Source organism: Eublepharis macularius, chromosome 7, assembly GCF_028583425.1.
Source record: "Eublepharis macularius isolate TG4126 chromosome 7, MPM_Emac_v1.0, whole genome shotgun sequence".
Classification (NCBI taxonomy): Eukaryota; Metazoa; Chordata; class Lepidosauria; order Squamata; family Eublepharidae; genus Eublepharis; species Eublepharis macularius.
Window position 1 is genome coordinate 70,693,518 of NC_072796.1, and position 13,241 is coordinate 70,706,758.

Sequence of the window (13,241 nt, forward strand, 5' to 3'; positions counted from 1 at the left end):
TCTAAATTATATCAGCCTCCACCCTTTCCCCCCCTCCTTACTGACTTCCAACAGCTTTCCAACCCCAAACCCCTCTTACTCAAATTACTCTTAACCATAATTTTTCTAAATCCTATATATGTTATATCACTTATTCTAAGCATGTTCAAATTCTTCTATATCTCCAATTTTCTAATATATCAATCTACATTTCACTGTTTAAACTATCTATTTTTAATACAATCTCCTTATTACTAATATTAGCTTAGATTAATTAATAGCTAAGTTTCCCCATTAATGGTAAAGTTACTTCTCTCTCCCCTTTATAAAGTCACATATTAATAATTCTCAAACTGCCACAATCCTCCTTTCACATCCCATTTTTTTCTAGATATTGTTTCAATTTCTCCCAGTTTGCAATATATTCTCCTGGATCAAGATCTTTAAGTTTTCTTGTCATTTTGTCCATCTCAGCCATGTACAGCAATTTGTAAATCCAATCTTCTATAGTTGGTATTTCTTGCACTTTCCATTTCTGCGCATACAAAAGTCTTGCTGCTGTAGTCATGTAAAATAGCAATGTTCTGTACTGCCTTGGAACTTCTTCCATTCCCAAGTTCAGTAGCAACAACTCTGGGTTCTTATTTATTTGGGTTTGCAAAACCTCATTAATTATTTCTATTATATCTCCCCAGTATTGCTTAGCTACCTCACAAGTCCACCACATATGATAAAATGATCCTTCATGCTTTTTACATTTCCAGCATTTATCTGACATATTTGCATTTCCATGCACAATCTTCTTAGGCGTTAAATACCACCTATACATCATTTTGTATACATTCTCTTTAATGTTGGTACAAGTTGAAATCTTCAAAGTATTTTTCCACAAGTATTCCCATGGTTCCGTTGTTATTTCTTTATGAAGGTTTATTGCCCATTTCACCATCTGGACTTTGACTGTCTCGTCTTCCGTATACCATTTTAAAAGTATTTTATATATTTTCAAAATATCTTTTTTGCCTTCTTGTAGAATCACTTCTTCTAACTCCGAGTTTTTTAGTCTTATTCCTCCCTTTAGACAGTCCGAGTTGTAAAGATCCCTAATTTGCCTATATTGAAACCATCCATAGTGAGGAGATAACTCTTCTTGTGTCTTTATTTTTGGTATTCTATGTTCTATCGACATTATCTCTTTATAAGTTAAACATTGTTGTTCATTATATATACTTCATATGGTACCACCCATGAAGGGATACCACTTTCCATGTAATTCTTATATTTCTTCCAGATTGTGAAAAGGCTTCTTCTGATATAGTGATGCAAAAACATAGAGTCCGCTTTAACTTTATCATACCACAAATAGGCATGCCATCCAAACAACTTTTTGTGTCCCTCCAAAGTCAGCAGTTTACGGTCTTTTAACGTTATCCAATCTTTTAACCATGTCAGACAAATTGCTTCATAATATAATCTTATGTTTGGCAGTTGCAGCCCCCCTCTTTCTTTCGAGTCTTGTAATACCTTCATTTTCACTCGGGGTTTCCTGCCTGCCCACACAAAGTCTGAAATTTTTCTTTGCCATTTGTCAAATTGTTTGAAGTCTCGGATAATTGGAATAGTTTGCAGCAAAAACATCACACATGGTAGCACATTTATCTTCACTGCTGCTATTCTTCCCAACCATGACAAATTTAATTTATTCCATTTTATCAAATCTCTTTCTATTTGTTGCCACAGTTTCTCATAATTATTTTTAAATAAATCTATATTTTTGCAGTCAACTCAATTCCTAAATATTTCACTTTATTAGCTACCTCACAGTCCATTATATCCATTAGTTCTTGCAGTTTTTGCTTCGTCATGTTCTTACACAATATCTTCGACTTCTTTTTGTTCACATAAAATCCCGCCAAATCACCAAATTCCTTTATTTTATCCATTATTTTTGGCATATTGTCTATTGGATCTTCCACTATCAACATTACATCATCCGCAAATGCCCTGACTTTGTAGGAAAATTCCTTTATTTTTATGCCACGGATTATATCGTCCTCTCGAATTTGAATCAACAAAATTTCCAAAATCAAAATGAACAACAATGGAGATAATGGGCAACCTTGTCTTGTACCTTTACTTATTTTCAATTTTTTAGTCAAATCATCATTAACTACAATCGCTGCACACTGGTCTTTGTACATTCCTTTAACTGCTTGTGTGAACTTTTCTCCCATTTGCAGCTTTTCCATAGTGGCAAACATAAAATTCCAGTTCAAATTGTCAAATGCTTTTTCTGCGTCTACAAAAAAGAAACCAACTTCCCTATCACAGTGCTTATCGTAATATTCAATAGTGTTTATTACTGTCCTTAAATTGTCCTTAATTTGTCTGTTGGGTAGGAATCCAGCTTGTTCTTCTGCAATAAATTCCGACATCCATCCCTTTAATCTTTCCGCCATAATTTTCACAAATATTTTATAGTCATTATTCAGCAACGAAATTGGCCGATAATTCTTAATGTTGGTCAAATCCTGTCCATCTTTCGGGATCAATGATATATTAGCTTCATTCCATGAATCAGGAATCTTTTGGCCTTGTAATATTCCATTAATTACCTCACTTAGAAACGGTGTCACCTCATTGGCCATCATTCTATAGAACTTTGCTGTTATTCCATCTGGTCCCGGTGCTTTCCCTAATTTTGTTGATTGTATAGCTTCTTTTATTTCTTCCTCTGTCACTTCCCTATTTAACTTCTCTTTCCATTTCTCTGAAATTACTGGAAGCTTCACTTTCTCCAAATATTCCGCTATTGAATCTCTGTTCACCTCTTTCTTTTGGTACAGCTTTGCATAAAATTTAAAAAAGGCTCTACTAATGGCTGATTGATCTATCAATGTTTTATCTTCCTCTCGAATCTTAGTTATGATTTTCTTTCCCCCCCTTTTTTAAATATTTCCCAGGCTTATTTGCACCTTCAAACGACTTCTGTTTCATTTTTTTAAAATTCCACTCCAATTCTCTATTGTTCATTGCCGTCAATTGTTCCTGCAGGATTTTGGGGATTCGGTTTCGTTTTCTCAGCCATGTCGGACGCTCCTCTTCGCAGGTCCGAGAGGAAGCACCCGAGCACCCTGTCCGGGCGGCTGATCTGCGAAGATTAGCCCCCAAAACTCCCAGTGAGGGAGGCTGGGTCCGGGACGCTGTGGGAAGAGCCCCCCGGAATCAATGCGGGGGGTTAATTGCCCGTTTGTCCCTACGGAGGCCGGCAGACGTGCGCGGCGCCTCGAGTGCTGCCACGCCATGGAAAACGGCAAAGAGCAGAATTAGGCGAAAGCCTGCAAGTAAGCGAATCCCTTCTGTTATTACAAGCGTACGCGAAGGAGTGGTGGGATCTGAAGCTAAGAAGGCTCGTTCTTCCCCTTCGCTGAGTTTCAGAATCTGGTTGGTGGTTTCCCCCCCCAAAAAAATGGCAACAAAAAAACAAAGTCCCGCTTTGGGCAAGTCAGTTTCGGCTGCCCTGAAGGGAGAGTCGTTGGAGGAAGTAGTGCGGAGGGCGGTTGGTGAAGCCATAAAACCCTTTGTTGACAAGCTGAACGAAACAGATCAAAGGGTGGGCTTAATTGAGAGCGAAGTGAAAACCATTAAGGAAGCAGTGGGGGGGGGGCAGAGAAGTCTGCTCGGGAAAGTGCGTCACTCGTGAAGGCTACGAATAAAGAGCTTAAGCTGGTGCAGAACCAGCTGATCGGGCTACAAGTGGAACGAACACAGACAATTTTGCGCCTCCAGAATGTGAAAGAGGAGGAAAATGAGGATTTACGGGGTCTGGTCTCGGAACTACTGGCGACACCCGCGAGGGCAACTAAAGAAGAAGTAAAAAGCACCATTTTGGAAGTCCGTCGGGCTACTTCAAAATATGCAATGAAGCGTCAGCTGCCTTGCGAGATCATCATTGATTTTTCATCTAAGAGGATCCGGGACACTATCCTATATAATTCATACAATGCAGATTTGGACTTTTTGGGTAATAAAGTTAAGATATTGAAAGACGTCCCGTTTTTAGTTCGGAAAACACGTTTTAAGTATAAAAAGTTCGCAGCTCTTCTGAGAGAACGTGGAATAAAGTACAAATGGTTATTTCCGGAAGAAATCTGGTTCAGTCACAAAGATCAAGCTTTCAAGATATTATCAGAAGATCAACTAAGGGATTTTGAGGATAAAAATCCGGAATTTCAGTGCACCAAGCAAGACGAAAAGGAGAAGTCTGAGGGGGGGGGAGGAAACGAGCACTGCGGCTGCAGTTGCTCAGAGAGAATTGTGTCCGGGACCCAGGAGGGGAAGGAAAATTTAATTTGAATTTAAATTGTAATTTGCATTTAGTAAGGTCAACCACTCCATCAATATAACATAAAGCTTTAACTTTTGAATAATGGCAGTATGAAGGGAAAACATTTTGTGTAGCATAGTGGTTACATGTTGTAGTTGTGTTTTTTTTCCTTCCTCCCCTTGCTCCCTTTCTTCCCTTTGTATTGTTAGTCAATGTAGTTAATAAAAAATAAAAATATTTTTAAAAAAATGTTCCTGCAGGATTTTCATATCCTGAAATATTTTCTTTTTTCCTGGACTTTTTTTAAGTTGTATCTCTTTGGCTTTAATTTTTTCCATAATTTCAAGTCTCTTTTCTTCCCTACTCCTCCTAGCTCTTGTATTCAGATCCATTAGCATTCCTCTAATAACAGCTTTATATGTGTCCCATACCTTGTTAGTTGGTACATCCTTATTCAAATTGCACTGTATAAAATTTGGTCTCTCTTCGTAACAAGTCTTCATTTATCCTCCATCCTCTTTTCTTTTTATTTTTCCCAAATCTCCACATAACTGGATTGTGATCTGAGCCTACCTTGGGCATTATCTCCACATCTCTAGTCCACACCACCAGTTCTTTGGAGGCCCAGATCATGTCAATTCTTGATAGTGTAAAATGTCTTGCAGAGTAAAATGTATATTGTCTATTTTTTCAGATTTGGTCTCCTCCACACATCTTCCAGACTTTCTTGTTCCTTAATCGCAAAACACGATTTTGGCAAAAGTCCTCTCTTTTTCTGTGCACTTTTGGATTTCTTGTCTTCTTCCAAATTTGTAACTCCATTGAAGTCACCTGCCAAAATTATTTGATCATAAGTCAATTCATCTAATTGTTCCTGTAAGTCCTTGAAAAAATTTTCTTTTGCCCCATTGGGCAACTAAATTCCAACTAAATTCCAGTTCTTAACACTGTTTGCTTTTAATTGTACTTTTTACTTCTGCAAAATCCACAAACCCCTTGCCAAGGTAACTTCTGTCCATTTGTAAAATCCTCTTTGTATGTTGGAGATGCTAGTTCATAAAGCAGTGGCTTGAATAAGGCTGCTTTTCCCGCACTTTTTTATATCTTACTGTTGATTCTAATCAAACAAGTTTTGTAGATCTTTCAAAAACCCAGAACATCCATTTTTCAGGTGAAAATGGAATAAGAGATCACACCTGGAAAGATGACCCCCACGGACTTCAGATCTGTAAAAGAAACCTATCACTTGTCTCTGGTATACACTACTCACAGAGACAGACAGTCAATTGGCAGGTGATTAATTACACTGGAACACAACTGGTTTCAGACAGATAGTTTGGACCTCTTTGTGACCCTCTTGCTGAGGAATTCTTCAGTTTCAGAACCTGAGACACTGAACAGTAAGCGCAAGTGTAACACCACAGATACAAGTGCAAGATGTGCAGGATCCTGGTGCAGATCTCCTCATAACTTGAATTCCTAGCTGGTCTTAGGCAAGCATTAGCTCTTCTCTCCTCACTATTAGTGTATGGGGATGACACGACTGGCCTATATTACAACAGTAATATTAAATATTTTTATTAAAGACCAACCAAAGTATCACAACTGAAAGCAAAGTTTAACTCCTTCAGAATTCTTAAGTAGACTGTATGGTCAGTACATAAAAAGCAGAGGACAGAAAAAGATCTGTCAGGGCATGATGACAGAGAAGCCACCAGACTGCAGGACAAAATAGGTCACATGCACCAAACGCTGTTGGGACTGGGAAATGAAAAGTTGCCTCTCCCTGACTCTTTGAACAACTTAAAGCCCTTTCCTAGACCACTTTCTCCTGTGAAACTGTTGCTCATTGTGTGGAATTCTTACACATATTTGACACACAGACATTGTGAAATTGTAATTACAGGTTTGTGTGCACCATTTAGGTTTGTTCAACTTTAATCATTGATCATGAGTAGTCCATTCCCATTGGTTGAATCATTTATTGTTTTGACTGGATCTTATGCTCATCTATGCTTTGCACTGTGTCCCAGGAAACTAGGCCTTATAGCCTGTCTTTGTAATCCCTTCACCACTTAGGCGTGTGCTGTTTGTAGCCTTGGATGTGCGTGCCAACTGAATCAATCTCCCCGCTGAATATGATACTTCATTACAACTGATCTCCAGGCCATAGAGGTCAGTTCCCTGGAGAAAATGGCTGCTTTGGAGGGTGGACTTTATAGTATTATGACCCCACTGAGGTCTTTCTCCTCACCAAACCCCACCCTGTCCTCCACCCCCAAATCTCCAGGAATTTCTCATCCTGCAGCTGGCAATTCTACCTTCCCACCACTCCCATCGCTGTGCCAGTGCAGAAGTGCCAATACAATGAGAAAGCTGCTGAGCTCCCTTACAGCCAGCAAACCCCTTCCTTCTCCATTTCCCTTTCACAGCTGAACTGCAGTGCACCACTACATCAGTAGCTGAGCAATAAAAACAATTAAAGGACCAAAAAAGGGTAAAAAAGTGGAGTTTGATATTGTTATTCCTCTCTAGATTGGCTGAGAGGGTAGAGTATTTACATGGACACTCTGCCTGCAGCCACCATGCAGTTTCCCCTTTCAACTGGTCAAAGAGGGGACGATGCTTCAGCTCAAAGGGGAAAGCCCCAGTAGCTCAAGAACGGTGCTCAAAATGAGCATGATGTCGTGTGAAAGCTCCATACAAATCCAACATTTTCAGCTAGACACAAAGAGCAAATGTGGAAGTGGCTTCTGTGTCTCATGATGACAGTAGCACTAAGCAGAAAACGAACTAGATTTATCCCTTAGTGTAATCCATACGGACAGATGGATTTCTGTTTATTATCTGCAAGGGCAGGTCTTTGTTGGTTTTCTGTGTGTTCAGAAAGAGAGAGAAAACACATCACTTTCAGTGCAGCAGCACTTTAATCAAAAGAGATGCTATGCTAGCTAAATAAACAGGTTAAATAAGGTTTTTGATGAAAAGGAGTATCTTTATAGAAAATGTTAAAGCAAAGGAAGATAATAGAGCTAAATCCATTTAGGAAACAATCCATTAGAAAAGGAATAACTACAGTTGCTGGTAAAGTTGATGACTGTAGATGTGCCCCTGATTTTTTTTTAAAAATGGCTAGCTACAACGATCTATTTTGTACCAAATCCAGAAAATAATTCTCAGTCCTACAGAACTTGTGGATTAAAATTTTCCCTCCCCCAAGTAGAATGTCATGTTATTGAGCAATAATCACAAGAGTTCAGTGGCTGTATGAGGTAGCTGTAGAAATCAGTAACATCACACTGCTATTTATGCTACTGCCTTCCATACCATGGAGACAATCAAGGAGTTCGTTGGAACAGCAGGTAGAGCTCAGTGGCTCAGTGGGAGAGCATCAGCTTTGCACGCAGAAAGGCCAAGGTTCAGTCCTTGGCATCTCTAGCTGAAAGGACTGGGTAGTAGGTGGTGAGAAATACCTCTGCCTGGGGAGCCACTGTCAGTCAGAGAAGACAATACTGACCCTGATAGACAAATGGTTTGGATAAGCGTAAGACAACTTCATCACATCACCTAACATAGAATCACAACATATGTATCTTTGCCTTGAACAGCACTGTCAGTATATCTGAAGAAGGCAACAAAGTAGGAAGCCAAGTTGTTCCATAGCAAAATCTAAAAACAAAATCCATGCACTACCAAAATAACATTGTGCAAGCTTTTGAACACAAATGGATTTTGTGTTTATACTTGAAGAAGGACTCTCTAAAATTTGAAAACATGCATTTTCGGCACAATAAGCTGTTCTAAGAAATGACACAGTGTCAAATCCATGAGAAATGCATCAAACATGGGAAATGGGATCACATTTATGTATTAAAAATCCATGGGGCAAAAGATGCTGGAGGGGACTATTTGTAGTGGGAAAACGGTAGGGCCCAGCCACCACTTCTGAGCACTCTATTGACAGTGGGCTTTTGAGTTTTATAAAAGGACCATTGGGCTATTATTGAGCACATTTGCATACAATATGTACTTTGGCCCATGCTTAGCTACAGGCCAGGAATCATATGTAAAATACAAACAATTGACTGATTTCTAAAGTTTGTTGAAAGCCTGTGAAATGTGACTTTCGGAATATATTACATTTTGACATTATGGGTTGGATCCAGACTGAATTTTCAGTCAGCAGAATGGAACTTTCCTGCCTCCTCCCTTCCACTGATTGTCACAAAATGCTGCTAAAAAGTGTAGGGATCCCTGAAGAATAACATGAGCGGGGTCTGCAGCAGGAAGGGGAACAGGAGGAAATTTCCGATTTATCTATTTATCTGTATCTAATCTAATGTATTCCTGAAAAATATTTTAAAAATCTTTTTGTGCATATTATGAGGCTGAAAGGGCAATCTAGGCCATTTCCCCACGTCTTAAAAATAGCACCCCACTCACGGAACGCTGGTGGCTTTTCTGCAAGATTTCTGACATTACTGTTTCCAAATTGAAAGCAGAAAGTTATGATTCCGCTTTCATGGTGCCACAAAAACGGAATCGTAACTGCCTGAATCTGTTTTGGAAATGGTGACATCAGAGATCAGGTGGAAAAGCTGCTAGCATTTCATGAGTGGGCAGCTTTTTTTAAGATGTGGGGAAGCGGCCCTAGTCCAACTTCTGTTCAGTTCAGGAAACCTGTACAGACAACCCATCTATGCATTGACTGACTGTGAGGGAGAGTTGTCATGGGCCCACTGCCTCATCTCTGTGCAATCACTGCCAGCTTCAATGTCCACCCCCAACCTGAGCAGTGGAGGGATTAAAATGGGGAGAAATGTGGCCATTGGAAATTGTTGGAGATGTGATGACGGCACTTTCAGAGTGACTTGAAATTACATCATCATGCTTCACGGGATGCTCTAGCATTCAGCCAAAACTCTATAGTTAAATCATAGAGTTTTGGCTGAATGTTAAAGCATTGCTGGCAACACAGTAACATCACTGCATTGTATCCCTTATGACATCACTAAATGGCCAGTAAGCCTCCCCTAACTGAGTGAGTTTCCCACTGGTTGCCAGCCTTGGATTGGTCACCCTCATGCTAGCAACCCTACTGAGTCATCTGCATGATGCGCTCATGCAAAGCAACTGCCCACACCCCATGATTAGTGATGCTGATTTCCAAATATTGCTGTTCACAGAGAGGGAATGCATGTGAGGACATTTCCTCAACACATTTACACTGTGCAAGTGACTTGACAATGGTCTCTGCATGGTCAGTCAATACACTGATGGGTTCTCTCTCTCCAGGTGGATAGTTGCAGCTATCAGACAGTGTTACAGCACAGCTAAGGTCTCCTGTCCTGTAACTGTGAGAGCGCATTCTACCAGGGCACAGACATCTTCGGCTGCCTTCGCACGAGGAACTCCACTCTAAGATGTGTGTCAGGCTGCCATCTGGTCATCTGCAAACACATTCATTCAACATTACTCTATTGACACCAACTTCAGAGTTGAAGCAGCTGTCAGAACTGTCAGAACTACTTCTCTAGAGAAGGGGCTATGTCAAACACCAGGTGCCAAGCTATAAGCTTGAGAAATGTCACATCATGGTGGAGGATTTGGCCTCTCTGTAAGAGGTCTGGTTCTGCTGTTAAGTGTAGGAATTGCCCTTTGGCCAAGCCCAGGAAGGTGGGAAACCAATCCCGCCTAGGCCAAAACGGAATGATAAGGATGCAGTGTATCCTGAAAGCCCTGATTCTGCATAAAACTCTGGGGATTAAAGGAATCAGAGGGAAAGTATAGAAGAGACCCTGATCTCATGGGATTTGGAATGCATCCCCCAAAGACTTTGTGTCCCACCCCACTAGGGAGCAAAACAGCCTGGCTTTCATTTTGGTAGAGTTTTCTCCAGAAAAAAAGCCCTGGCTATGATGTATGGAGATGTGGAAATAGGCATCCTTAAGGTCTATAACAGCAAACCAGGAGCCTGGCTGTCAGAACTGAACAACATTCGAAATCGTTAGCATTTTGAACTTTTCAACTTTAATAAAGTTGCTTAACATGCGAAGGTCAAGCATGGGCCTGACCCCACCATTTTTCTTTTCAACTGTGAAATATTTGGAGTAAAAACTCATCCAGGAGTCTCCAGGGTGAACCCTCTCTATGGCCCCTTTCTCTGTCAGCTCAGAAACAGCTGAATGCAACTCTTGTGTAAGTGGAACAGTTGAACTTCCTGGAAAGGATAATGGAGGTAAGTCAACAAAATGCAGATGGTAGCTAAAAGCTACAATGGAAATAACCCAGCTGTCCTCAGTAATTGCATTCCAACACATGACGAAAGGAGACAATCTGCTAGAGAATGCCCCTAGTTGAGGTAGCTGAGAAACAGCTATTCAGAAAACCAATTTAGAATTTTGCGTCTGTTTGGGCTATTGCGGCTGGGGTTGCTTGCTTCCGGGTTTGAAAGAACGCCTTCCCCCTGGGCACTGGTAAGGAATGTAGTTTTGTTGGCTCTGGTAAGGGTAGGAGTACCTATCGGTGTTGGTACTATTGGTAGTACTGATGGCCCTGGTAACGGTATCTAGACAACTGTTGTTGCTGTTGCTGCTGTTATTGAGGAGCTATCACACCCAAAGAACATGCCATCAGGTGGTTCTTCAACATTTGGGTGAGTGAGATCTGTTTTCTCAGATAATAAGGATGCTCCTTCGAAGGGAAAGTCCTCAGTCTTGCTCCTCTTATTGTAAGGTAGGGCTGTAGATCTCAGCCAAGCCTGACAGTGGAGCACAATTGCCAAAGCCATTGAGTGTGCTGAACAGTCAGCAGCATGCTTGCCAGCAGATATCTGTTGCTTGGCAAGCTTAAGAGCCTCCTCTTCTAGAATCTGCACTAGGGTCCTCTTATCCTCAGGGATGTCTTGAATGTAGGAAGACAATCTTTCCTATGGGAAAATACTATAGGACCCTATAATCACCTGAAAATTAGTGATGCAGAAGTTTAGAGTGGCAGAGGAGTAGCTCTTCCTTCCAATATTGTCCACCTTTCTACCCTCCTTGTCAACAGGTGACAAATGAGAGCCATATTTCTGCCTGGACTGCACTTCCTCAGCCACTAGTGATGATGGCCTAGGGTACATAAAAAGAAAAGCACAGTCCTGTTGTTTTAGTTTATAGTACTGTTCAATCTTCCTTGCAGTATCAGGTGCAGACAGAGGTTTTCTCATATGGTGTGAACAATGTCCAGTAGGTCCTCCACTGTGGGGAAGGCCACAGATGATGGAGACTCTGAATAAAGCACCTATAAAACCTTACTCTTTGGCTTAGCACTGGATGAAGAGACATCTAGGTCCAAAGCCTTGGCCATCCTTAGCATCTGCTCTGAGAAGAGCTGAAAATCCTCTGAAGGCGATGATGAGGAGAGATCACCCACAGCCTCTTAAGGGGAGAGGTCTGAAGCCAAATCAGAGGTCAGATCTGAGTGTGACACCATGGCTGAATCCACATTACCTCCACGCGTCCCGGTGTTGCACTAAATGTTCGCTAAACACCCGGAAGTATAGCGTCTTTCAAGTGCGATTTCTGAATCACACTAGAAAGACACTATACTTCCGGGTGTTTAGCGAACATTTAGTGCAACACCGGGACACGCGGAGGTAATGTGGATTCAGCCAATATCTTCCTTGTCTCCCGAATCCGAAAAAGATGGGAGTTGTTGTTGTTGGTGGAACCGATGAGATGACGGAATCGGGTCCAAAAGAGGTGGCTGTGGTGCTGCAGGTACTTGCATTGATGCGGAAAGTAAGAAGGGTGCTGTCTGCAGCCAAGATACAAACTTATGCCAATTAGGAGGTGGTCCCAGAACTGGGGTGGTGAATGGCCATGGCATGGAAACCGATGGGGTAGAAGTGGATGCCGTAACCAGAGGAGTCCAAGTATGGGTCGGAAGCTGACTGGTAGCGGGCATCAGAACTGACGGAATCCAAGTATGGGTTGGAAGTTGGTTGGCGATCAACACAAAGGATGTTATCGGACCTGAGAGACCTGGAACTGAAGGAGCCACCGGTGCTGGAACCAAAGCAGGTTCTGTCATTTCTATATCAGGTAGAGGAAAGGGGGGTTCAAAATCCCCGATAAGAATATCACCCTCATCCTCATGATGGAGGCTTGGAATGGGCAGTGGTGAAGGGGTAGCTGGTGGGACAATCGCCTCCTCCTCAAGTATCAGTGACAGAGTAGAAAGTACTGACCATTGTTGGCAATGAGAGGATGTAGAAGCCAGCTTTTTTGGATGCTTAGATTTAGACTTGGCCTTCTGGGCTGGTGGTTCAGAAGAAGCTCATTCGGAATGGTTTGGATCTGGGGAGCATCACTAAGTTGAGCCAGTCTTATGGAGACTTTTTGGGTGATTGGTCAATGTCGATGAAGCCGATGGTTCCGATGAACCAGGCAGAACCAATCCTGCCTTAGCTTTCAAATTGTGGTGCCCAGATTTAAGAGCTGTCAGCGGATCCGCACAAGGTGCAGGTTCTTGCTCAACAGAGGGTTTTGCTGTTGGCTTTTCTGCCCTTGAAAGCACCAGATTCCACATTGCCACTTTCAGTCTGGTGGCCTGGTCATTATGAACTTGAGGAGTAAACTTTTGGCAGATGGTGCAGGCAGATACATTATGTGACTCACCTAGGCACAACCAACATAGGGAGTGTTCTTCCAAGTGAGTCATCTTGGTATTACATTTCAAACATTTCTTGAAAAGCGCTGTTTGGGACATAGTGTTCAGAATAGAAAGGTAGCAAGAGAAAGGAAAAAAGGAAGAGAGAGATACTAAAGAGTGAAAGCAAAGAAGAATCTCTCTCTGAGGCGGCGAGAGAAGAACTGAGGGAAAATATGGGGGCACTCCAACTTTCAACGCAATTCGGCAGGAAGATCAGCGCATGTGCTTTGGTAGGTCA